This window comes from Microtus ochrogaster, unplaced genomic scaffold (assembly GCF_000317375.1).
Source record: "Microtus ochrogaster isolate Prairie Vole_2 unplaced genomic scaffold, MicOch1.0 UNK67, whole genome shotgun sequence".
Lineage (NCBI taxonomy): Eukaryota > Metazoa > Chordata > Mammalia > Rodentia > Cricetidae > Microtus > Microtus ochrogaster.
The window spans coordinates 771,349-796,540 of NW_004949165.1; positions in this window are offsets into that span (position 1 = coordinate 771,349).

Sequence of the window (25,192 nt, forward strand, 5' to 3'; positions counted from 1 at the left end):
CACATTGGCTTCCTTCTAGAGTTTCCAGGGTGGGTCAATATAAACAATTCAGTAAATTTAATACATTGCATAAATAGTTTTGGATAGAAATCCTATGATCAACCTAAGGAATTAAGAAAAGTCTTTTGACATAGTCCAATATCTTCATAAGGGAGATATCTCAGCACAAGAAAGACAGTATACAGCCCACCTATAGTCAATAATATATTTAAAATAAATCTTTCCAAAACATTTTACTAAAATCAGCAATGAGACAGGGTTTGAACTTTATTAAATACAGTACTTGAAGTCTTAGCTACACAAGTGAAACAAGAAAAAATCAAAGGGGTTACACTTAGAAAAAGGTCCTAGTTTCCCAATGGAGTGATACTACATGTTCATAACCCTCAGACATCATCAGAAGTCCTAAAACTGATAACACTTTTCATCAAACTATGAGGATATGGAATGAGCAAATAATAATGCATGGCTCTTATTTATACCAATAATTAATTTGACTAGAAGGAAGCCAGGGGAACAATTACACATACATACATACATACACACACACACACACACACACACACAGAGAGAGAGAGAGAGAGAGAGAGAGAGAGAGAGAGAGAGAGAGAGAGAGAGAGGAAGAAAGACACAGAGAGAGACAAAGAGACAGAGAGACAGAGAGACAGAATGAGAGAAAATAAGTCTACCAGAGAAGTGAAAAATCTTTACAATGCAAATTTTAAAATATTGAATGAAAAAATTAAAGATGTTACTAAAGAAAGAAATTCTGATCATTATTTGCCAGAATTAATATTGTCAAAGGTGATTTTTAGAATGATCACAATTTTGTTCAAAAGTTCCATGTCATTCATTCATTCTTTTCTTTTTAATGCAGAGTCTCTCTGTGTATCCCTGACTGGCCTAGAAGTAATTATCTATGCAGATTATAGTAGGCTTCAAACTCACAGATATCCACTTGCCTCTGCCTCCTAAGCACTGGGGTTAAAAGCATATGCCTTCATACCCAGCTTCCAATCACATTCTTAACAGAAAAAGAAAAATTAAAACTAAATAAAACCCAAAACCAGATTTTAAAGCTCCCAAGAAAACATTAAGACCTTGATTGGAATCTCAAAAAACATAACAGTGTGACAGGCAACATACTTGATTTCCAGCTGCACTATGAGCCTTAGAACACAAGCATCATAGTACTAGGCAAGCACATACTTATCACCAAATAGCACAGCAGGCCCAGAATAAATCTACCCACGGATTCTACTTAGTGTTGCCTCGTGTACATGGGTATCGGCGTGCACTAGACAAAAAAAAATGGCTTCATTCAAACAAGGGCAGTGCTCATATCATCTTTTACTGTTGATTACCGTGTGGGTACGTTCATTACCTCTGAGTTCTTTTGCAGTTCCTTGCAAACTTTAGGTACGGATAGATGTGTAAACACACTCTCTTCAACAGAATAAGCGATTGTGCCCATTTACAATCCATCTTCAGATTCCTTTGTGTCAATTTGTGTTGTTTAGCTTTCGCATTGAACTTTTCAGGTCCTATTAAAGTCGTTAACACATGTGTATTCATGTCTTTCTCTGTGTGTTGTTAATCTGATACATGTTAAGAAGAGAAGAAAGATATAATTTAGGATTCTTGCTATAGGTGTCAACACTGTCACAGTAGGAAGAAAAGACCAGCTTGTGTGTTCTTGGTTTTCTTTGTTACAAGCCACATAGCTCTAAGTTCACAGGTTGACTGCTGGTTTTATTTTTATTTTTGTCATGTTGTTTTGATCTGTGTGTCCTTTTAAAATAAGCTCTAGTTTCCAATGAGCAGGGAGTACTTAAAATATATTCAGGGAAGAACACATCAACACATCAAAAACATATTTCAACTCAAAATAATTTCAGTTAAAAATAAAAACAGTAACAAATGTTGGTGAAGACCTGGAGAAAGGAGAATCCTTATGCCCTATTTGTAGAAAAGCAAATTAATATGACCACTATGGAAAACAGTACAGAGGTTCCTCAAACAACAACAACACCAAAAAAAAAAAAAACCAGTAAAACTGCTTTACAAATTAGCAATCTCATGAAGAAATATACAAATTCTCATGTTTGTTTTAGTAGCTTAGCAGTCAAGATATGGAATCAGTGGAAGGACTCACTAAAGGATGAATAAAGAAAATATAGTAAATATTGTGGGTCTACATCTGGTCATTAAAAGAATAGCCATATTATTTGTAGCAATATACATGGACTTGATGATCAGAATATATAATCAAACAAGACCAAAATTTAAAGCCATATTTCACTGACATGTGTAACCTAAGAATGCTGAACTGGTAAAAACAGTGATGATCATAGGCTCATGGAGAGGGAGGGATGCATGCCGGGATAATGGTTGCAAAGCCAGAACTATTCTTGCATTGCACAGAATGGTGATTCTAATTAATAACACAGTGCAATATAATTTAAAATAGATAAAAAGGGATTTTGAATATTATCATCTCAAATAAATGATAAATGTTGGAGATGAGTGAAAACTCTAAATATCCTCACTTGGTCAATATGCTATGTACAGTTTTACCAAAACCTGGACTTTGTAGCCCATAGAGAGCAACAATTATTATCACTCAATAACAAGAAGAAGATTTGGCAATGTTTAAGGAACAAAGAGAACAGATTCTATTTTTGTGTAAAAATTTGCTGTGAATCCTGCAATGCTCTGAGAGCTTTAGGTTTGGAGGCAATGTGGGGAAATGTCACCACATGATTCCTGGGCAATCCAGGACACTGGCATTCACCAACATATCCCAGCTTCAGAACCTAAGGCTCTGACCAGACCAAGGGAACAATGGGAGTGAGTCATAAGGGCTAAGGTGGGAATGCACCGTACATACACAAATACAAAGAATTAGACACAGAAGCATTATTGGCAGAGGGGATTGCTTCCTTCTGTGCTCTACCAAGCTATTACTTGAGATGCTGGCCATTCAAGAGCAATGCCAGCTGGAAAACTTATGATATTACTATCATAAGTTTATAGTTAGTCTGACATATAAGTAAGTGCCCATTCCTACTTTACTAAGCATAGCATTATGTAGGAACAGTATGGTGAAGACAAATCAAGCTGACACCACCAGCCCTCTCTCCTTACATGTTCCTTTTGGTCCCTCCATGTAAACAAGTTTCAATGAGCTGTGCACCTTCCAAGTCGTGACCAGTATTACATTTTAGCACTGGCAACTTCCTCACTCTGCTGCCCCTGTAAAACAGGACTGTGTATCTTATGTACACACTGATTTATTTGCATCCTTGATGGAGTTGATTTCCTTAAAACACCTTGATTTTTATCTTTTCAGTTTCAACTTACCAGAGTAGCTATAGACAATCAAAATCAATTAGTCAAATTGTCCACGGGGCTTTAATAAAGACTCAGATGATTATATAGGGATTATCTTATTATGCATTTATTTTAAAACCTGAAGAAAAAGAGATTTGGTATATTTCCCCCATCTTTGCCAAAAAGTAAAATGAAATGCTATGAACAATTTTGCACCAAAATGCTCTGGTTTCTTTTATTACCTTAATTAAACAGGTAATTTTCCCAACAATTTCTACTCTCACCAAGCCAGACTTCTTCCATTCAAGGTGACTCCATTTTGTAAGTCTATGTGGGATATGTGGACCTCATTTCACTCTAAAGGTTCTGTCCTCTTATGTTTACTGTTGCCTGTTCATACAAGTTAAGAATCTTCCCTTGATTCTGCTTCCATGTTAAAGTTAGCATAAAAGTAACAGGCTAGAGGAATGTGACTGGCTTTATTTGTGCTCTAAGCTGTATATATGAGGTTGTGCAGATTCTTTGCCAATACTCCTGTTTAATGTACCTCCTCACTGGGACTTAACTGCAAAGAGTTTATTTTTCTTCTTCACAGTTCCCCTTCCTGAATGGAATATAAACTTCTGACTCAGAAACTAGTTCTTGAAACACTTCTAAAATTTTATTTTGAATACCCATTAGTATGCAAACTCATTAAAACTTGGGAAAGTTATTAGAAGAAAGCAGTATGGACTCATTTATAATGATTCCCTTGCTTGAGGAAACCATTAACTTTGGAAACTATGCTATTAGTATGACTAAACTTCTCCTTAAAATAGCCAATATTTAGGGATAATTAGGGACTGTGTGAAAGGTACTAGTTCTATGATCAGAGGACACAAGAGGTAGCTGAATATATTTATAATTAGATCATAGAACTAACAAAGGGACTAAAATTTAATTCACTTGAGGAATATATTGAAAAATATTTGAATCAATCCTGCAAATATGGACAGTCTCATCTGCCTTATCTCATTCTCAATAGCTTTCTTCATTGTGCCATAATTTGTACTTTCTTGCTCCCTCATAGACTCTTTGCCTTCCTCAAATACATTTCCTATCAGCTACCCTCAGAATCATGGGATATTACTGGTAAAATGCCATGACTATGGGTGAATTTCCTGTGTATGAACACCTTTCTAATGTACAGTATCAGAGGTGATTTGACTTGCCACACTCCAAAGAGAGACAAAAATTTCACACAAGTGGGGAAGAGGTAGCTCTACACACAGTGTTATGAAAGGCTGGACATATGTGTTAGGGACACTGTTTAACTATGAGTTTTTAAAGTATTTTGACCCAGGAGTGAAATGGACTTAGCAGGAAGACCCAGAGGCAGAAAAGGGAGATAAACTATGCTGACTATGATAACTGTGCTGAGCATAGTTATAACATGGTGGAATTTGTGGATCTAACTATCTCTACACAGTATGTATGTAAAACAGAATCCGAAAGAATCACACGGGTATGTGGTGGGCATTGACCACAAGGAACTTGCAATGTTGACTGAGTGGATATTGAAGATGGAAGCCATGATGATAGTATCTGTGTAAAGGCCCATTGCATAACTGTTACTAGACTTCATCAGCATGACACAGACAGTACCAGACTTTGAGCTTTAAGTAAAAATGCTTTGCCTAATATTTTACTTTATAAACTTATCATCCTTTTGCCTTTTTGCAATACTTAGTTAAAAAAGCATGCTTTTAGGTACACAAGTATTTTACCCTCAATACCTTTATTTTATGAACTTCTTTAGTAGGATTTGTGTAAGTGTTTTATATATCTGTATGAGAGTGTATGTGTTCGTATGTACACACACATGTGCAGTTCTGAAGTGGCTGTCAGGCATTTTCTTCTATAGATTTTTACACTACTTTTAAAGACAAGCTCTCTCAATGAACCTGAATTTTTCTATGTTGGCTAGACTAGCTGGCCAGTGAGATTCAAAGATTCATCTTTGCATGCCTTTTACATTTATGCTAGGGATTTGAATTCAGGTCCTTTTTTCTGCATTGCAAGTACTCCAAAGCCAGGGCTGTCTCACCAAACACTCAGATTTAGTTTTTATTTTTATTTCCTTTTTTTTTTGCTAAAGACAAAGATATACACATATCCATTATCCTAGGACTTCATGAGATCATTAATATTAATGTAATGCTGACTTTCTGTAACTGTGACAAATCACTTCACATAACTTAAAAAGTAGAAATTATTTTTTTTCAGTTCAGTTTTGAGTTTCCAGTTTAAGATCTGTCAATCCACTGCTGTGGGATTTAGTGGGCATGCTTTATGAAAATGATGAACAGCAGACAGAAAAGCAAACTTCTTGCCTTAAAGTCATGAAGCCAAAGGTAGAGAGAAAGGGCTGAGTCTGGGACAACATGATCTCTTCAATGGCAGACCATTACACCTCCTGATAATGTGGAACCTCACTACAGATTTACATTAGGGATGAAGCCATTAGCACATAGACCTGGAGATGTGTAAGATTCAGACAATAACCTTCAACTTCTACATCTTACCCCACTTGAAGTTTGTGAGGGACAATTATATACACAGTGAAGTCACCTATGGTGAAAATGAGATGTAGCTGTTTTCAGAAATGTGTTCTTGGTGGTTTGATTTCATTTTCAAATTATAGATTTATTTGAAACTAGATAATATACCATAAGCATTCCCCTCTACTAGTAAAAACTTTTGGTGTTAGGTTCACATTTTTAAATGAGTAGGAAGATTATTACAGTATGCAAAGGCTTCTGATAAACCCTTCACTCTGGGTCTTATTAGGAGCTATTATTTTTTTCTTCTTCTCCTGGAGTCTGATTTTGTCTCTTTTTAAACTAAGAATTAGTGTTCTAATTCCATCATAATCCTGTGAAGATTTTTGTTGCACAGTACTTGGCAAATGATACATGGTTCATTACTATATGCTGCATTGAAGATTGTACAACCTAATTTGCATAACTTGTGAACATGGTTTTGGATTTAATGGCACTTCTTTCCACAAAAAGAAAATACACATAAATTTGACACTTGCAATTTTTAAAAATTGAAGTTAATAAAATGTAAAATTTTAATTCCTATAAAAAGTAGTAGGTATTATCTAATATCCAGCAGTTATTATGGCTAGCTAGAAAATTTCAAATGAACTAAATTAAATCGTAACAGAAGACTGAATGGGTGCTACATACAAGGTGCAGATAGAAGCTGGCACTAGTCAAAGAAGTATTTCCTCAATTATATCGGAGGACATACTTAATATTATGAGTTTAATATACAAAAGTGTTCATTGCTCAATGACCAGAAGATAACTCTAAAAACACACAGAAAGAAATTCCAAGAAGAAAAATTATTAGGAAAGCATAGATGTTAAAGTGTGTTAAAACCAAAAAGCATTTTAGTTTTACTTGATGGAAAATTGAGTGATCTTCTTCACCACTACTTTGTAAGTTAAAACTGTTTGATATACAAACAAATGAGCAAGATTAATAGAGAGGGAATGAGAAAGTCAACGAGAAGATAATTGTATTAATTTATTTGACTTCAGAGGTTCACTCCCTAAAGTAAAACAGAAGTAGAGAAGAGAAATAACTAAATGTTGTGATCCTGGCTAAAATGAGGCTCAAGGAATGTAGAAAGAATACCAAAGGGTGGTCCTGAGGCAACATAGTATAATTATAGTGTAGCAATGTGCTGGCTGTGTTTTTTTTTTTTTTTTAGTCTAATTATGCTGTTTGGCTTTTTTGAACTCATTTCTTCACCTTTGAGAAAACAGCAATAGTATCACTTATCTAGATTTATTTTATTAGTGTTATATTGTAGACTACTCAAAATTGGTGCATAAAAATGGCAAGAAATACCTAAAAACATTACAAAACATACACAATAATGTTTTAGAAGTGGTACTCTCTGGAAAGGTGATATATGATATGCAGTTCTATGTAAGATAAGAACACAGTTTTGATATAATTTTGACAAGTACTTACCAAGAGCCCCACCAAGAAAAATGTTCCCATTACCCATCCACTCCCATTTTTTTTATTATACTCTTGGGATTCCCTCATGTCCTGTCTTAGTAAAGTGCTGATTTATTTGTGATACTATTTAAAGTTGTTTATAAATGGGATATTACTATGTAGTCTTTTTGCATGTGGCTTCTTTTACTAGATAATGTTTTGATGTGCATGTTGTTGTGTTATTTGGTTTTAAGGAAGTCTTAGAGCACCAGCAAAGATGCATTTGGATTAACAGTTCTTCCGTTTTACCCTCCTTGGTTGTGACATTATAAGCATGTGTTATCATTTTTGTTAGTACTCCCTTTATAAATATAACACTTCCCCCTTTAATATCATGCTTGTAAACTGTAAACATTCTTCTTCTTCTTCTTCTTCTTCTTCTTCTTATTATTATTATTATTATTATTACCATCATCATTATTATTACTATTATCATCATTATTATTATATCTTTTTTCCTTTTCTTTGGGAAAAAGTCAAAGAGTAAAATGTCTGGATAAAGTGCTAAATGTTTCCCCTCTACAGGCATGGTGGAACCATTTTTTTCTAGTGATTTTCCCCCTGCCATTGGTGTGTATGTTTTCTTCTCATCCGACCTGTGATCAATTTTCTTTCTCTTAACTCTTCTGGTGAGTGTGAAATAATACTGCCTTATGATTCCACCCTTTTTATCCCTGATGCTTACCGGTGCTGAATATATTTTTATATCCTCATCTAACATTCAGATTTCATTCATGCATCATCTTCTGTCAATTATCCATTCAAATGTTTTGTGCAGGTCTCATAGCATGTAACCTTGGATTGGTGGCTGGATTTGACTGGGTTTTCAGCTTCATTTGCCCATTAAGTAGAGTTTCTTCTGTTCTTACATGGTGGTGATAAATTCCAACAAGAGTGAAATGGATCCAGGATAAATTTAAGGATGGTCATTTAATTAGGAATTTTCCACATTTTTTTCCTGCAACACTTTCACAAGTGCTTCAATTCGGCAGTCCACACAAAGGAGGCTGAGGAAAGAAGCTTGCAAGTTCAAGATTCACTTACAGAGTAACTGAGAGAGTAAGCCCCGGCAATGAGTAAGAGCTTGTCTTAAAACAAAAGGCAACAAGATGGTTTGAATGTAGCTTAGTGATGTAACATTAGTCTGCTATGAGGGATGCCCTAGGTTCAATCCCCAATCTACAAGGAAAATAAAATTTTTACCACTGATAATAATGATGCTGGAGAAATTTAAATTAATTATTGTTTGGGAAGGTTAGACACAGATTATTTTATATCTTATCTGAGTACCAAAACTACCGAAAATGTAGTCAGTTTATATTCCTGAGTTCTGCACTCATAGACACAATCAACAATAGATTATAAATACTCAGAAAAGACATGGCTACACTGAGTATGTACAGGAGTTTACACTAGTCTCTAAGAAACACAGTATAACAACTCTCTTGGTAACGTTTGCATCATGTTGGGTAAAACAGGTCATCAGGTGACAGTGTGGAGTGTATGAGAGGATGCGGGCAGGTTAGAGACAAACACTACTGTGTAAAGGATAGGAATATGTACAGAAGCTTCGGTATTTGCAGGGACTCCTTCACAAAATCCCTTCCAGACACCAAGGAATGACTATATAATGTAGTAATAGGAGCAGCAGAGCTGTGTCCCCGGCACCCAGCCACCCGCATGGCTAGCTTATGCCCTGAAATAATTACATGGAAACTGTATTCTTTTAAACACTGCCTGGCCCATTAGTTCGAGCCTCTTATTGGCTAGCTCTTACATATCGATCTAACCCATTTCTAATATCCCTGTCACACCACGAGGTGTCTTACCAGGGAAGATCTTAACCTGCGTCTGTGTCCAGTAGGAGAATCATGGCGACTCCTTGACTCAGCTTCTTTCTCCCAGCATTCTGTTCTGTTTACTCTGCCTACCTAATTTTATGTCCCATTAAAGGGCCAAGGCAGTCTCTTTATTTAACCAATGAAATTAACACAAAGCAGAAGACTCTCCCCCATCAATATAGTTTCCCTTGTTACTCTATTGTCTTTTGAACTCTTTGACATTTCATACATGAGAGCTATTTGAGATAAAAGCAATACCATGTTTCATAGACAGCATAAATAAAACAGAACTAACACTGAGAGAATGGGGGAATGCCTTGTTTAAATCTCTTCCCTTTCTCTTGAGTATCAGCTCTGCAGCTAGTTCCCTTCTGTTTTTAGCTTTTCCTCCCTTCACTGAATTGCTTTCCAAATAAAACATGTTAAAACATCTATTGGAAAGACTGTAATTTATCTATTGGCCTTCTGAATTTTCTCAACTGTAGTTAACACAAATTTTGGTGGGTTTGTTCCCTAGAGATTTTTTTTCCTTCAGACACCACTGCCTGTGGGTGATAAAACTGACAAATGACACCTGTGTGTAGTGATATATTGGACATACTATTTCTGAGTAAGCACTAAGGCAACTTTATGTATTTTCTGGGAATGTTAACATTAGCCCCTGAGTGCCATAGACACTATTTATGCTTACCCAGGTGTATCAATGTCATAAAAAATTGTCAGAATAGACTCATGCATTGTTTTCAGTTTAACTATTATAATATTTTTGTGACAGAAGAAAGATATATTCTTTATAGAGAGAAAATATCATCTGCTTTTTACCCAGATTGTTATTCAGGCCATGGCTGCCTCAGTTTTGATAAAGGGTGAAGGTATGTACACCTAATTAAAGAAGAACTATATCTCATTATGGTACAGCTCTGCAGCACTGTTCTTCATGAGAACCTATGTCACATCCACTGACTATGGAGGATGTGGCAGACTTAGAAACTTTAATTGCATAACAGTTAACTAGTCTGAAAACTACACAAATTAGCAACATGTTATAAGAAATATAAACTTGACTAAATCAATACCTACATTGTCTTGTGTAACAAGATATAGCAAATTATATACATGTGTTTGTTTTATTTTTATATATACAGTATTTGCATATGGTCAATTTATTTGATTTTAGCTCTAAGAAATAACATGTTAGTTTAAGAATAGATTCTTCTCTGACAGCTCAATTTTAACTTTTGCATTTACAGGTGATATGAACAACATCTAGTGAACATTCACAAAATTACATGACATTTTTCTTTTTATGGTGCTGGTTGAAATTACCTACATAGTAACTGATTTCCTAAAAAGCAAATTTGTTTATTAATTCCAGACTAGCTGGTTGTGTTACTATGAAAAACAAGGAGTAGATCCCACTATGGAGATACAGAAGCCTGGCATGTGCTTATTATTTCATAATGAAGCACCAATGACAGAGGAAGATGGAAACATCTGATGTGAATGGTTGAGGAAAAGTACTGACTTGTGCTCAGTACTTACTGAGCTAGAGTACTGTACTTAGTACCCACTGTGGTAGAGTACTGACACTTAGCATAGTGTGGAGCCTTGAGCTGAAAGTAGAGAAGGAAAAACAAAGCAACATCTTGGCTTCTGTCTCTTGACTAATGTATGGAAAGGGTGAATCTGTGTTTTCAGTAGAACACATCATCACGAGTTCTATAAAGCCTAGCTATGAAGAATTCAACAATACTCAAAAACTTAGAGTTCAGTCTGGGGTTGGAGGGTTGCCTATAGTCCACACATTACATTCCTGTGGAGAAGGAATCCCCATATTTTTCTTTTATTCTCAGAGATCAGGCTACTGTCCTTGACTCAACTTGATAAAGTGACCATTGTCAGAGGCCAGAAGCTTCTGAATATTTTTGTCTATGGAACTGGCATTCTGATATACCAGCACAATAGACTGTAAAAAATGGTACCTACCTACCAAAACCACAGAACAACTGTGGCCCAAACACTCAACACTAAACTTATATTGTACGCCCACCCTAGAATGCCATGGGTGCTGCATTCCTCTGCTGCTACTGGAACTTTCAGTGCCACAAATCCTTTCAGTATCAGAGATTATCCAAGCAGTTCATGGAAAGACATCCACCAAGCATTATGTTACCAGCAATATAATTTTCATTTGTAGAATTCTCATAGAATATGTATCCCACATCCCATGTTAAATGTTCCACATCTGCCTGGCTACTAGAATGTCCCCACTTTTGTACAATCCTCAGTAAATGGGCCCTTTTTGCCCATTGTAAAATAATACTACACCAAAACCCCTTACACATAGATGAAGATGCTATAAAAGAATGACATGATGTGGTGGTTTAAATGAAAATGCCCCTTACAGACTCAGAGAGTGGTGATATTGGAAGTATGGCCTTATTTGAGGAAGTGTTTCACTAGGGGTAGGCTTTGAAATTTCAGAAGCTCAACCCCAGCCCAAATGGCTCACTGTCTCTGGTGCCTGTGGATCCAAGTATAGAACACTCAGCTACATTTCCAGCACCATGTCTGTCTGTACTCTGCCATGCTGTCTACCATGATGGTAATGAACTAAACCTCTAAACTGTAAGCCAGACCCAATTAAATGTTTCCCTTTATAAGAGTTACCATGGCCATGAAATCTCTTCAGAGTATCAGAATGCCTAAGACACTTGCTATAGCCAACTATAAGCAAAATAACCTACAAAGCTGATAATATAAGAAACTTCTTTGGGAGCCTGCCTTATACTATAAAAATTTACTTATAAAATTGTTAGAGTCAACTGATTCACAAGATGAGATTAAAGACGCAAGAAATATGAAAACCAAGTAACATAATGACTTCAATGAACACAATAACTGCCTAGTGATAAACCAGAAAGAAAATACTATTGATTAAATACCTGATAAAATTTAAAAACAATGATTCTAAAAATGTTAATGTGAAAATGCAATGAAAATTAGAAAATGATTCATGATTTGAATAAGAAATAGAAATCACTGAAAATAACTCAACAGAAATTTTGCAAATGAATTACACATTAAATAAAATTAAATTGAAGCCTTTAATCCATTTGGACTTGAGTTTTGTACATGGTGATAGATATGGATCTATTTTCATTCTTTTACAGGTTTACATCCAATTATGACAGGACCATTTGTTGAAGATGCTTTCTTTTTTCCATTGTATAATTTGAGTTTCTTTGTCAAAAATTAGGTGTTCATAGGTGTGTGGATTAATATTCAGGTCTTCAATTCAATTCTATTGGTAAACGTCTTTGTTTTTATGCAAATACCAACCTGTTTTCTGTTGTAGGAGCTGCGGACTGCGTTCCCGTCCAGCAACACATGGCTAGCTTTACCCAAAATAATTACACGGAAACTGTATTTTTGTAAACACTGCCTGGCCCATTAGTTCCAGCCTCTTATTGGCTAGCTCTCACATCTTGCTTTAGCCCATATTTAATAATCTGTGTAACACCACATGATGGCTTACCAGGAAAGATCTTAACCTGCATCTGTCTGGAGTGGGAGAATCATGTTGACTGCCTGACTCAGCTTCTTTCTCCCAACATTCTGTTCTGTTTTCTCCACCTACCTAACTTTCTATCCTATCAAAGGTCAAGCAGTTTTCTTTATTAATAAACCAATGAAACAACAGATAGAAAGATGACCCTCCTCCATTAGTTTTCATTACTGTAGCTCTGTAATAGAGTTTGATGTCAGGGATGGTAATGCCTCCGGAAGTTCCTTTATTGTATAGGATTGTTTTGGCTATCCTGGGTTTTTTATTTTTCCATATGAAGTTGATTATTGTTCTCTCAAGTTCTGTGAAGAATTGTGTTGGGATTTTGATGGGGATTGCATTGAATCTATAGATTGCTTTGGATAAGATTGTCAGTTTTACTATGTTGATCCTTCCTATCCAAGAGCATGGGAGATCCTTATATTTTCTGGTATCTTCTTCAAGACTCAAGTCCAAATGGATTAAATACCTCAATATAAATTCGACCACACTGAACTTGATAGAGGAGAAAGTGGGAAGTAGCCTTCAATGCATGGGTGCAGGAGACCACTTCTGAAGTATAACCCCAGTAGCACAGACAATAAGAGCAACCATGAATATATGTGACCTTCTGAAACTGAGAAGCTTCTGCAAAGCAAAGTATACAGTCAATAGAACAAAAAGGCAACCTACTGAATGGGAGATCTTCACCAACCCCACATATGACAAGGGACTGATTTCTAAAATATATAAGAACTCAAGAAGCTAGACATTAAAAATCTAAAGAACCCAATTAAAAAAACGGTGTACTGAACTAAACAGAATTCTCAACAGAAGAATTTCAAATAGCAAAAAGATATTTAAGGACATGTTCAACTTCCTTAGCTATCAGAGAAACAGAAATCAAAACAACCTTGACATGCCATCTTACACCTGTTTCAGAATGGCTAAAATCAAAAACACCAATGATAGCTTATGCTGGAGAGGATGTGGAGTAAGAGGAACACTCATCCTTTGCTGGTAGGAATACAAACTTGTACAATCACTTTGGAAATCAGTGTGGTAGTTTCTCAGAAAATTTGGAGTCAACCTACCTCAGGATCCAAAAATTCCACTCTGGGGAATATATCCAAAAGATTCTCAATCATACTTCAAAAGCATTTGTTCAGCTACATTCATAGCATTATTTGTAATATCCAGAACCTGGAAACAACCTAGATGCCCCTCAATGGAAGAATGAATAAACAAAGTGTGGCACATATACACATTAGAGTACTACTCATCAGTAAAATGCAATGACTTTTTGGATTTTGCATGCAAATGTATGGAATTAGAAAACACTATCCTGAGTGAGATAACCCAGACCCCAAAATATGAATATGGTATGAACTTACTCATTAGTGGATACTAGCCATAAACAAAGGACATTGATCCAGAGAAGCTAAGTAATAAAGCAAACCCAAAGAAAAACATGTATAAATCCTCCTGGAAATAGGAAGCAGACAAGATCACCTGAGAAAATTTGGGAACATAGGGGTGAGGTTAGAAGGAAGAAGAGAAGGGGAGGTTTGGGGAGAGCTTGAGGGAATGAGATAGTTGAGATGGAAGAAGGACAGATATGAGAGCAAGGAAAGAGATATCTTGGTTGAGGGAGCCATTTTGGCATTAGCAAGAAACCTGGCTCTAGAAAAAAATCCAAGGAATTCACAAAAATGACCACAGCTAAGACCCTCAGCAATAGAGAAGAGGGTGCCTGAACTGGCCTTGCCCGGTAGTCAGACTGATGATTATCTTAAATATCACCATAGAATCTTTGTCCAACAACAGATGAAAACAGAGGCAGAGAACCACATCAGAGTACTGGACTGAGCTCCCAAGATCCAGTTGAAGAGTGGAAGGAGGGAGAATATGAGCAAGGAAGTCAAGACCATGAGAGGTTCACCCACTAAGACAATGTACCTGAGCTAATGGGAACTTTTTTTTTTTTTTTTTTTTTTGGTTTTTCAAGACAGGGTTTCTCTGTGGTTTTGGAACTTTCCAACTCCAACTAGACAGGGAAAGAACGAGCATGTGATCAAACTAGTCCCTCTGAATGTGTTTGACAGTTGGGGCAGACTGAGGGGCCAATGACAATGGCACTGAGATTTGTCTCTACTGCATTTACTGGCTTTTTGGGATCCTATTCTCTTTGGATATATACCTTACTCAACCTGGATGTAGTGGGGAGGGCCATGGACTTTCCACAGGGCAGGGTGCTTTGCCCTCTCTTAAGTTTGGAGGGGGTGGGAGAGAAAGACGTGCGGAGGGAGTGGGAAAAGGAGAGGAAGTGGGAATTTAGATTGGTATTTTTTAAAGTAATAACATACAATAAATAAATAAAATTGAAGACCTAGTTGACTATCAACAGGAGAATCTCATGTGAGTTCAGTCATAGAGAAGAAAAAACATTTGAACTTGAAGACATGTCTTTTGAAGTATCTTTGTGAAACCAATTTTTTAAACAAGAAAAATAATTGAAAGGAATAAAGAAAGGATGTGAGACTTATATACTATTAGTAAGTGAATCAATCTTTGAATTTCAGTAATAACTTAAATACAATGAGAAAAACACATATTCAATCCACACAATGAAGCATGATCTGAAAATTACCTTAATGTTGGGATTTATATGGACATCCAGTTGTACGCAGCCTAAATAATATCAAGCAGATTTGATTAAGTCCTCACTGCACCATAGTTAGTCAAACATTCAAAAGTACAAAACAAGGGAAATTCTTGAATCAACAAGTTAAAACTACCATATTAAGTTTAGTGTACCTCCATTTGACTTAAAGTAAGATATTCATCAGATATTTCCAGTGTCAGAGGAAACAGGAAGACATTTTTTTATGTTTTGAAGAAAAAAAAAAGACTTCCAACCAAGATCACCGTGTTCAGCAAAACTATTTTTAGAGACTAAGGAGAAATAATAATTTTCAAGAGAAACAATCCTAAGAAATCTTTGTCATTAACAGACAGATCTTATAAAGGATGCTTGAAAGGAATGAGAGTATGAGCAGGGAGGTCAGAACTGTGAGGGGTTCATTTGCTGAAACAGTTTACCCGAGCTAGTGGGAGCTCACAAACTCTAGCTTGGCTGGGAAGGAACAAGCATGGGGCTAGACCAGTACCTCTGAATGTGACTGACAGTTGTAGGACTGGGGCAGACTGGGGGGCCACTGGCAGTGGCACTGGGATCTTTCTCTACTGCATGTACTGGCTTCTTGGGATTGTGTTCTCTTTGGATCGATACTTTGCTCAGCCTAGATGTAATAGGTAGGACCTTGGACTTTCCACAGGGTGAAGTGCCTTACCCTCTCTTATGATTAGAGGGGGGTGAGATAGGAGGGTATATGGAAGGAGTGGGAGGAGGGAAGAGAATGGGAATTTGGATTAATATTTTTTTAAAAAATATAATAAAACGATAAAAAAGAAGTAAAAGAAAAAGTTACCACCATGAAAAATACAAGTAGGAAACAATTAAACCTTACTGACATAGAAAAGCATCAAGCCACAAAGATAGTCAAGAAAATAGAAAAACAGTACATGGTATTCAACTCATTGATAAAAACCCTAACAAAATGACAATGACTAGAATAAGTTTTATGTAAAAATATTCACCTTGAATTTAAGAAGATTAAATTCTCCAAGAAAAAGCTATAGACTGGTTGAATGGATAATAAGCAAGAACTAATGTTGTTGCTGGCTGCAAGAAATTTACTAAATAAATGAATGCAAACAGAGTAAAGCTGAAAGAATAGAAGAATATATCCTAAGGAAGTAGAAAAAAGATTCAGTGCAAGTTATTATATTAGCCAAAATATACTTTAGAGATGAAGAATGTAAAGAGACAATGAAGATCACTATAAAATGATTATGGGATCAGTCCAACACAGATATATAATGATAGTTAACACCTATAAACTCTACACTGGAATGTTTAGTGTTTTCTAAGAGAATTTTCTGATGAAAAAGTTTACTAGTATTATTCTAATTAATATTAAACATGGGCAAAGAATTTATATAATAGTCTCAGCTTTAAAGAACACTCAATTTTGTAAAAATATTGGGTCTGAAGGGAAAGATAGGCCCTAATACAATAATGGGTTATGAGACCTTCAACATCTCATTTTCATCAGTGGACCATCCTGAACAAAAATAAAAACACTAAGAAACACTATGTATTAGTCTATAAAACAAGTCTAAACAAACTAACAGAAGTTTACATTTTGTTATATTTTGGCCGAATGAATAAAAATAAAAAGCAACTATGAAGTATATTATGGAAAATACACAAATTAATGGTTACTATGGAACTCAAAGGGGAAACTAAATTTCTTGAAACAAATAAAAATGAAAAATGTCTTAAAATCAATAGGATCCAGCAGAATACATCCAAAACACAAATTAAAGGTGTGGTGGCTCAGTGAATAAAGCAATTCAAATCTCTGGACCCATGTAAAAGTTATACAGAAATTGTAGCCACCTATAATCCCAATAATGAGTAGACTTGTCTTTACTAGTGACCCCTGGAGCAAGCTTGCTAGCTAGACAAGCTAAGGGAGAAACACTGCCTCAATGGATTGAACTGAGAGTGACTGAGGAAGACACCAGTTTCAGACACCTACATACGTCTCTGCCTATCCATATGCTCAAATATGCATGCATATATGTATGTACACCACACACATAACACATGGATAAGATGAAATATTTCTAAAAATTGGCCTACAAATAAATCAATAAGAATTAGAAAATAACAAATTACAGTCAAAGTTAACAGAAAAAAAGAGGCAATAGTGATGACAAAATAGAGGCAGTGACTAAAGAAAACTGCCAATAAGGGACAAATGAAGACATACTTTTCAAAGAAAGACATCAAAACAAAAAGGACAAAGCTTTGGCTAAATATATCCACCCCAAAAGACAAATACCTTATTAAATAAAATTAGTGATGAAAAATATATTACTATAATGGAATATTAAGTATCTGTGTAGACACTTCTAAAAAGTAGCCAAGAGTTGCATGAAAAATATATAAGCCCAAAACAACTTCTTTATTAACCAATTGTAATAAATATATTCACAGCATACAGAGGGAAATACCACATCAATCTTCCTTTGGAATAAAAGGTCTGAGGCATGTTTGAGAAATACATAGCATTCCTAAACTCTCTTTATGAAATATCATTAAATAAAATTTACTGTCTCAAAGTTTATTTTTACAGTGTTAGTGGACTAACCACTCATTTTCTTGTGAACTACCTCCTTCAATGTCAGAGGTTTTTGGGTTTTCCAGTAGTAAGAGAAACCCCTTTCTCTCTCTTGCTCAGCGGGCTATTCATATGTTTGAGAATGGGTTCCCTGGGTCCTTCCTTTTGTTTGTCCTTTTCACTCTATTGGAGAAAACAATGCTGAAGGAAAGAACTGCCATCACATGACACAATTCTATCTTGAGAGAGGTTTCAAATGCTAGCTAACTCTAAATTTCAAGGACATGAAGCTTCTAGAAAACACTTTTATTTGTTTTATTTACATTTTGATTCTTTTAGATGCACTACAAATGTACAGTGCTGGGTTTGTGGGTTTAGGAATTATTTTGTGATTTACCAGTGTCTGTCAAGTGATTGTTTCATTTCATTTCCCAATGTCTTAGTCTATTTGTGTGTTCCTATTACAAAATAACAAGAACAGAAATTCATTTATCATCACTCTGGAGGTTGGGAAGTCCAAGACGAAGGAGTCAGAGGGTATTGTGGGAGGCACCCTTTACTCTCCATAACAAGACTTCAGGCACAAATAACTCCATGATGGAAGTGCCATTCATGCTGTAAAACTCAGCATGTAAAAAGCACACTAGCCCAAAAAGAAAACAAAGACTTAATCCATCCAAGTCCATAGTTCTAGGAAAGTCCCTAAATGTACTTACCTTGCTTTTAGCTTTTGTAGTTGTGCTTCTGGCTAAACTGCTCTTGTCAACTAAAGTATGTCAACCCAGAACTTTGTGTGTGTGTGTGTGCTTAAAAGCTCACCCTGAGAAAGGTTCAGTGCTGCCCTAGAATCCCCAATACCTTACTAGTTGGGGCCAGCTAATAAAGAATTTCCACTGACTTAAACCTATGTTTGAGCAGTCTTCTCTGGTAGAACCCTAAAGCCTACAACACTTAAAGACCAGTTCCTTGTTGCTCTGTACTCAGATAGGGTTTGTATGGTAGAAATAAAGGCAAAATTCTCCAAGAAACTTCTTGTGCATGGATCTTAATTCCAACCACAAGGAAACTGGCTTTATTGCTCCTTAAAGGCCCTGCCTTTAATACCATCGCAGTGTTAACAACTGAATTTCCAAGTGCAGATACCTACACTATACCCTTTCTCTGTGTTCTAGAAAACTCCATTCTTTTCACTGTATTGCACTCTGGTTTCCAGGTAGCTCTGTCAAATGGGAAGCACTACTGAGAGATTAGAATGCAGAAAGGATCCTGCTCCAGACCACCCATGTTCTCTGGTTCCGAGGCTAACTTAGTTTCTCCAATCAACAATGGCATATGCCCTAACTCCTGCCCGGCAATCCTGAAGTCATCTTGGAGCTCCTTTAACAGTCTCTTACTCAAACTGTGGTCATTCTGGGTTGATTTGACATCTATTTAGTCCTTCTGTTATCAGGGAAATTAATTCACTTGCATTTGACCTGTCTTTAAACAAAACTGTAGCTGGTACTTTCATTTCCAGGCTGGGCTTCACCTAGCAAGCAAACAAACTGAAAGATAGGCGGTGCATCCTGATTCAGTTATGATGTTATTTGGTATGGGAAGAGATCCTTGACTTTGGATTCAAGTATCTGTACTGGGCCCAACAGCCCAGACAATTAAACCAGAGTTCAGTTGAAATAACTGGACTCGCTTTGATGGTAGAGGGTTATGCCACCTGTTAACTAATTAGATTATAAATAACTAGTTCAACAGTAACTAGGTAAGTGGTTGAGTGACTAAACTCCTTTTAGGCTTTGCTGTGAGTGTCTCAGTTCTCCTTCTCTGGAGGTCATATTAGCTCACATTGTAGGTTGAAGTTTTCAGATTCTTCCCTGGTTTCTGAGAGCCTCCTGCTTCAGAAACTAATTCTGCTTTGTTTTGCTTTGCTAAAATCTCTACTAGGGGCTGGAGAGATAGTGCAATATTTAAAATGCTTCCATACATGAGGACCTGAGTTCTAAGCATTGTTTAATTAAAATAAAGAAAAAATCGTCTAGTGATGGGAAGTTAGAGACAGGAGGATCCATGGAGTTTAGTGGCCAGCCAGCTAACTCAACAAACTTCCAGGTCAGTGAGAGGCCCTGCTAAAACAAAAACAAAAACAAACAGAAAACTAGAGTTCACGGTGCCTGAGAAATAATATCCAGAGTTGTCCTGTTGCCTAAAGAAGCATCTCATATACCTGTAGACATATTTGTGCATGCGCGCGTGTGCGCACACACACACACATACACACACACACACACACACACACACACACACACACGAAGAGAGAGAGAGAAAGGGAAGAAGAAAGATTAACTTAATGGGCCTAAGGAATTTTCCTTTCAATAAAGCAGACTTGAACCCACCTTATCTACTGATGAAAAACAGGAACCCAGAACAAAATAATGTGATGATTCTGAAAGGTGAATGGACATGCAGAATTGTGGGGGAGGGATAAGACTAGAATAAATCATATGTTGGAAAGGGGTCGTGAAATACTTATTTCTCGGAGAGATTTTTCCTAAAGGGTAGGCCCCCAGTCATATAGTTTTCTGCATTGGCACACACAGCTGAAACTAGCACAGATTTCATCTCTCCCTATAGAAGAAACTGAAAATGAGGGCTTGATGGGCCAGAAAATTTGTTATTGTTGGGGGAATCTTTTAACCTATTTTCCCAGACTTTAAAACAGATGTATCAAATCAAGCTCTTGAACATTGAAGATAGGTTGGGAAATCTGTTTTGTACACCTTGATCATGTCCCAGCACTAAAATTTGGAAAGCCTTGGTAGATTCTCTCAGGATTTTTACATTGTTTTGTTCTACAGTTTTAGTGCTCAAACAGGTCTGAGCAAGGCGAACATGGAACTGGCAGGTTTTGCCCTCCCCCTTACCTCTCCCTTGTTAATCATTAGATCCCTTATTGAGGCACTCCACATTCCTAAAGCTAGCCACCAATGTCTATTCCACAAGCTGGCCATTTTCTTATGCTGCCCTCATTCCTGAGGCTGATCATCGAGGTTTAACTATCAAAACACCAAGGTCCAGTAATCAAAAATACCCATTTTGCTTACCCTAATTAACATGCCCAATTAAAACTTACCAAATTATGCTAGCTTTCTAACACAAACATCCCTTCCCCTTTTTTTTTCTTAAAATTTCATTTGTAAAGCTATTTGCTATCATTTCCGCTCATTTCAGATTCAGTCATCTTGTCTTGCTTAATAAAGGATCTCTTTGTGATGGAAATTGGTATTTGGATGTGTTTGTGTCTAATTGAAGATCTAGAGGAACACCCCACAGTATGAGGGTCCTATCAATAGATAGATTCTATGTAGTTCATTCAAGTTCAGTGAGCAATAAAACTATAATAGTGAGGATAATAGAAACAGGGAACATTCATTCATTTATTCAAAAACCATTTAATAACCTCATAAGTGTTTAGTAAAAGCAGATTTGAAGTAATGGAGACAGATTAAGTCCATTTTAGACCTGCCTAGCATTTCATGAGGGAGCACAGCAAACAACTGAAAAATATGTCCATAAATTGTTTCCAGGTAAGTTTATTGCTATCCAGAAAAGACTCCTAAGAATATGATGGAGAATCGTGGTGTATGTAGACTGTTGTGTGTGTTGGACTGTTTAGATAGGCTGTCCAGAGAAAGCCTCCTTGAGGAATTGACATTTACTCAGATTTAAAGAAGGAAGAGCATTTGATGGCTGTGGTAGTGCATGGCTTGAATCCCAGCACTTGGGTCTCAACATAGTGATTTATTAGGCCAAAGTCATTGGAATGAAGGTTTATAGTTACAATGGCAGTTCCATTGTAACTACAATGTTTATAGTTACAATCGATATGAGTACTTCAGAGAAGAAAGGAAGCACTAAGTCTGCTGAAGAGGCAGAAATGGGAATGAGTCATCAGTCTATACTGCACTAGATATAGGAAAGGCAAATCTGGCAGCTTAAATGGTGTAAGACTGACACACTTGAACAATGCCTAGGGGTCTATAGGCATGAGGATTATCCATAGTTGTATGGCCTTGGGTCAATTTTCTGTAGTAAATTACTTTCTGTGCATGCGAGTAGATGGACGTGAATTAATTGATTTGTATATGAAAGGCTCACTAGCAGGTAACTTGTTTGTATCTCTAAGAATTAGCTACTCATGAGCATGGCCATCAAGAACTTCTCCACAGTATTTCAAAGCATAAAATAAAAATATGTCTAAAATAGGGCTTGTAGCACAACATCTTTATGAAGATGGTCTTTATTGTTTTCATTACCCATGTTCAACCAATGGGTCAATTGCCATCATATCTCCATAGTGGCCTCTATATGTCGCCTCATTTTCTCTCTAGTGGAAGCACAGCACCTTCCTTTAGGAAAATTCTTGGCATTGTCTCATAATCTAGATTTCTTATATTATATTGGTGATTACTCAGAATTGTAAAAGGAAGCAAGACCTGATCTGGAGAGTTGAGACTGTGAGCTGGGGAATGGCAATCAAGGTACAACCTAAGTAAAAGCTAGGAGCAAACAATATTAGTGTAATAGGGGTACTCACCCATAATTGACAGTGTCTTTTGTATGTACCCAAAAAGCTATTACCATCACAGCAATGTTGAGCGGCAGAGAAGAAGGAAGGGAATATGGTAGTAAGCATGTGTTGTTCTTTGCTAAGGGGTAGTTTAAAAACGAAACAAAAAAACTGGAAAAAAGACAAAACTGTCCATCTTTTTCTTACAGGTACAGGGTCTCTTATAGCCCAGAATAGCTTTGAACTCATCATGTTTCTGAAGATTACTTTGAACTTTAGATGCTCTAGCTGCCCCCTCCCGAGTGCTGGGATTACAGCCATGCCTTAACAAATACATCCTGTTTCTGTGGTATTTGGAGGTATAAACCCAAACTTTATAAATTCAAGGCAGATAAGTCCAAGGGATTTTATTATAGATTATAAATTGATATTAATGTATGTAGAACAGCTGATATATTTATAACTGACTTCCAATGAAGAAAAGAAATTCAAATACTAATTGTATGTGGTTCTTTTTAAACTTTTATTTTCTCCTATTTAGATGCATTTATCCATTTTTATCTCTATTTTTAATTGAAAACATATATACTACATATTCTGATCACATTTTTCTCTCCTCTAACTTCTCTTACATTCTTCCCACTTTTGCACCCATCCCATTCTACACCTCTTCTTTCTCTCTTTAAGAAACAAATATAAAAATATTAACAAGAAAAAAGGACACACACACACACACACTTACACACCATAAAAAAATGGAAAACAAATTCCCCAGGCTTCCTCAGCTTCCTGAAGATCAACTGCTCCAAAACCCTCACCTCATCAATGGAACCCTGAAAGCTACAAATCCTACTCTATCCTCAAACCCTCCTACACCCCACCTCCCTGGCTGCAACCTCAGAGGAACTGTGACTGCGCAGAGAGGTAGAAGAGGTTAGTGATAGCCCACCAAGCAGGGTACTATTCTCTCAGCTTTCCTTATTAGAGAAAAACTCCAGACCCCTCCCCTACCTGCCCCAGCTTCCCTAGTCAGCCAGCAGGAAAGCCTCCTGCAAGTAGGCTACTCCAACATCCCCACCTCCATCAATCAGAGCTTGTAAGCTACAAGTCACACTCTGTCTCTAAACCCTTCAATCCCCCCTGTGACCTCAGAGGAACTCTGAAGCACAGGCAAGAACTGCACAGAGCAGACCAAGAGAGCAGATGAAGAGAGTGGGCCAAGAAAAAAAGGCCAAGAGAAACCTCAATGACTCACTGAGAAAAAGACAGCAACTGTGCAGAGCAGACCAAGAGCAATTCCCAAAGACACAGACAGCAACTGCAAGGATTGGGCCACAAGACAAGGATGAAGGATGGTACTGGCATCAATTGAAAGAAGAGATGGATAGGCACCAATGCAAGAATTCATTCAACAACCTAAAAAGCAACACAGTAACGCCAAAACTCAGTGGTCATACAATAAGAAGACTTGATCATCCTAACCCAGAAAAAGCAGAAGAAAAAAATTTTAAATGTAACTTTATGAAGATGATGTGGAGACTTTAAAGAGGAAATGAAAAATTCTCTTAAAGAAGTAAAGAAAAAGACAAATAAAAAATTGGAAGAAATCAATAAATCTCTTAAAGAAATCCAAGAAAAACAAGATAAAAAAAACCCCAATCAGACAGGTTCAAGTAGTTCAAGACTTGAAAACTGAAATAGAGACAATAAAGAAAACACAAACTGAGGATTATGGAACTGGAAAATCTAGCTAAACAAATGGAAATGACACAATCAAGCATAATCAAATATATACAAAAGATGGAAGAGAGAATCTCAGATGTTGAAGATACTACAGAGAAAATAGATTCATCAGTCAAAGAAAACATTAAATCCAACAAAATCTTAACACAAAACATCCAGGAAACTTGGGACACCATGAAAAGTACAAACCTAAAAATAATAGGGATAGAAGAAGGAGAAGAACTTCAACTCAAAGGCACAGACAATATAATCAACAAAATCATTGAAGAAAACTCAACCTAAAGAAGGATATCATTATGAAGGTAAAAAAAAGCTTACAAAACACTAAATAGACTGGAAAAACAAAAGGAAAGAGAGAGAGATAGAGAGAGAGAGTCTCCTCACCATACAATAATCAAAATACGAAACATACAGAATAAAGAAAGAATATTAAGACCTGCAAAGGAAAAAGGCCAAGTAAAATATAAAAACAGACCTATCAGAATTACACTCAACTTCTCAACAAAAACCATGAAAGCCAGAATGTCCTGTACAGATGTGCTGCTGACATTAAGAGAATATGGATATAAGCCCAGACTACTATACCCAACAAAGCTTTCAATTATCATCAATGGAGAAAATAAGATATTTGATTAAAAAACAGATTTAAACAATACCTATCTACAAATCCAGCCCTACAGAAAATACTAGAGGAAAAATTCTCACCCAAGGAAGCTAACTGCACCTGAGAAAAAAACAGATAACTTCATACCAGCAAACCCTAAATAAGGGAAACACACAAACACTACCACCAAAAAAAAAAAAAAATGACAGGAACTTAAGAATCACTGGTCAGTAATATCTTTTAATATCAGTAA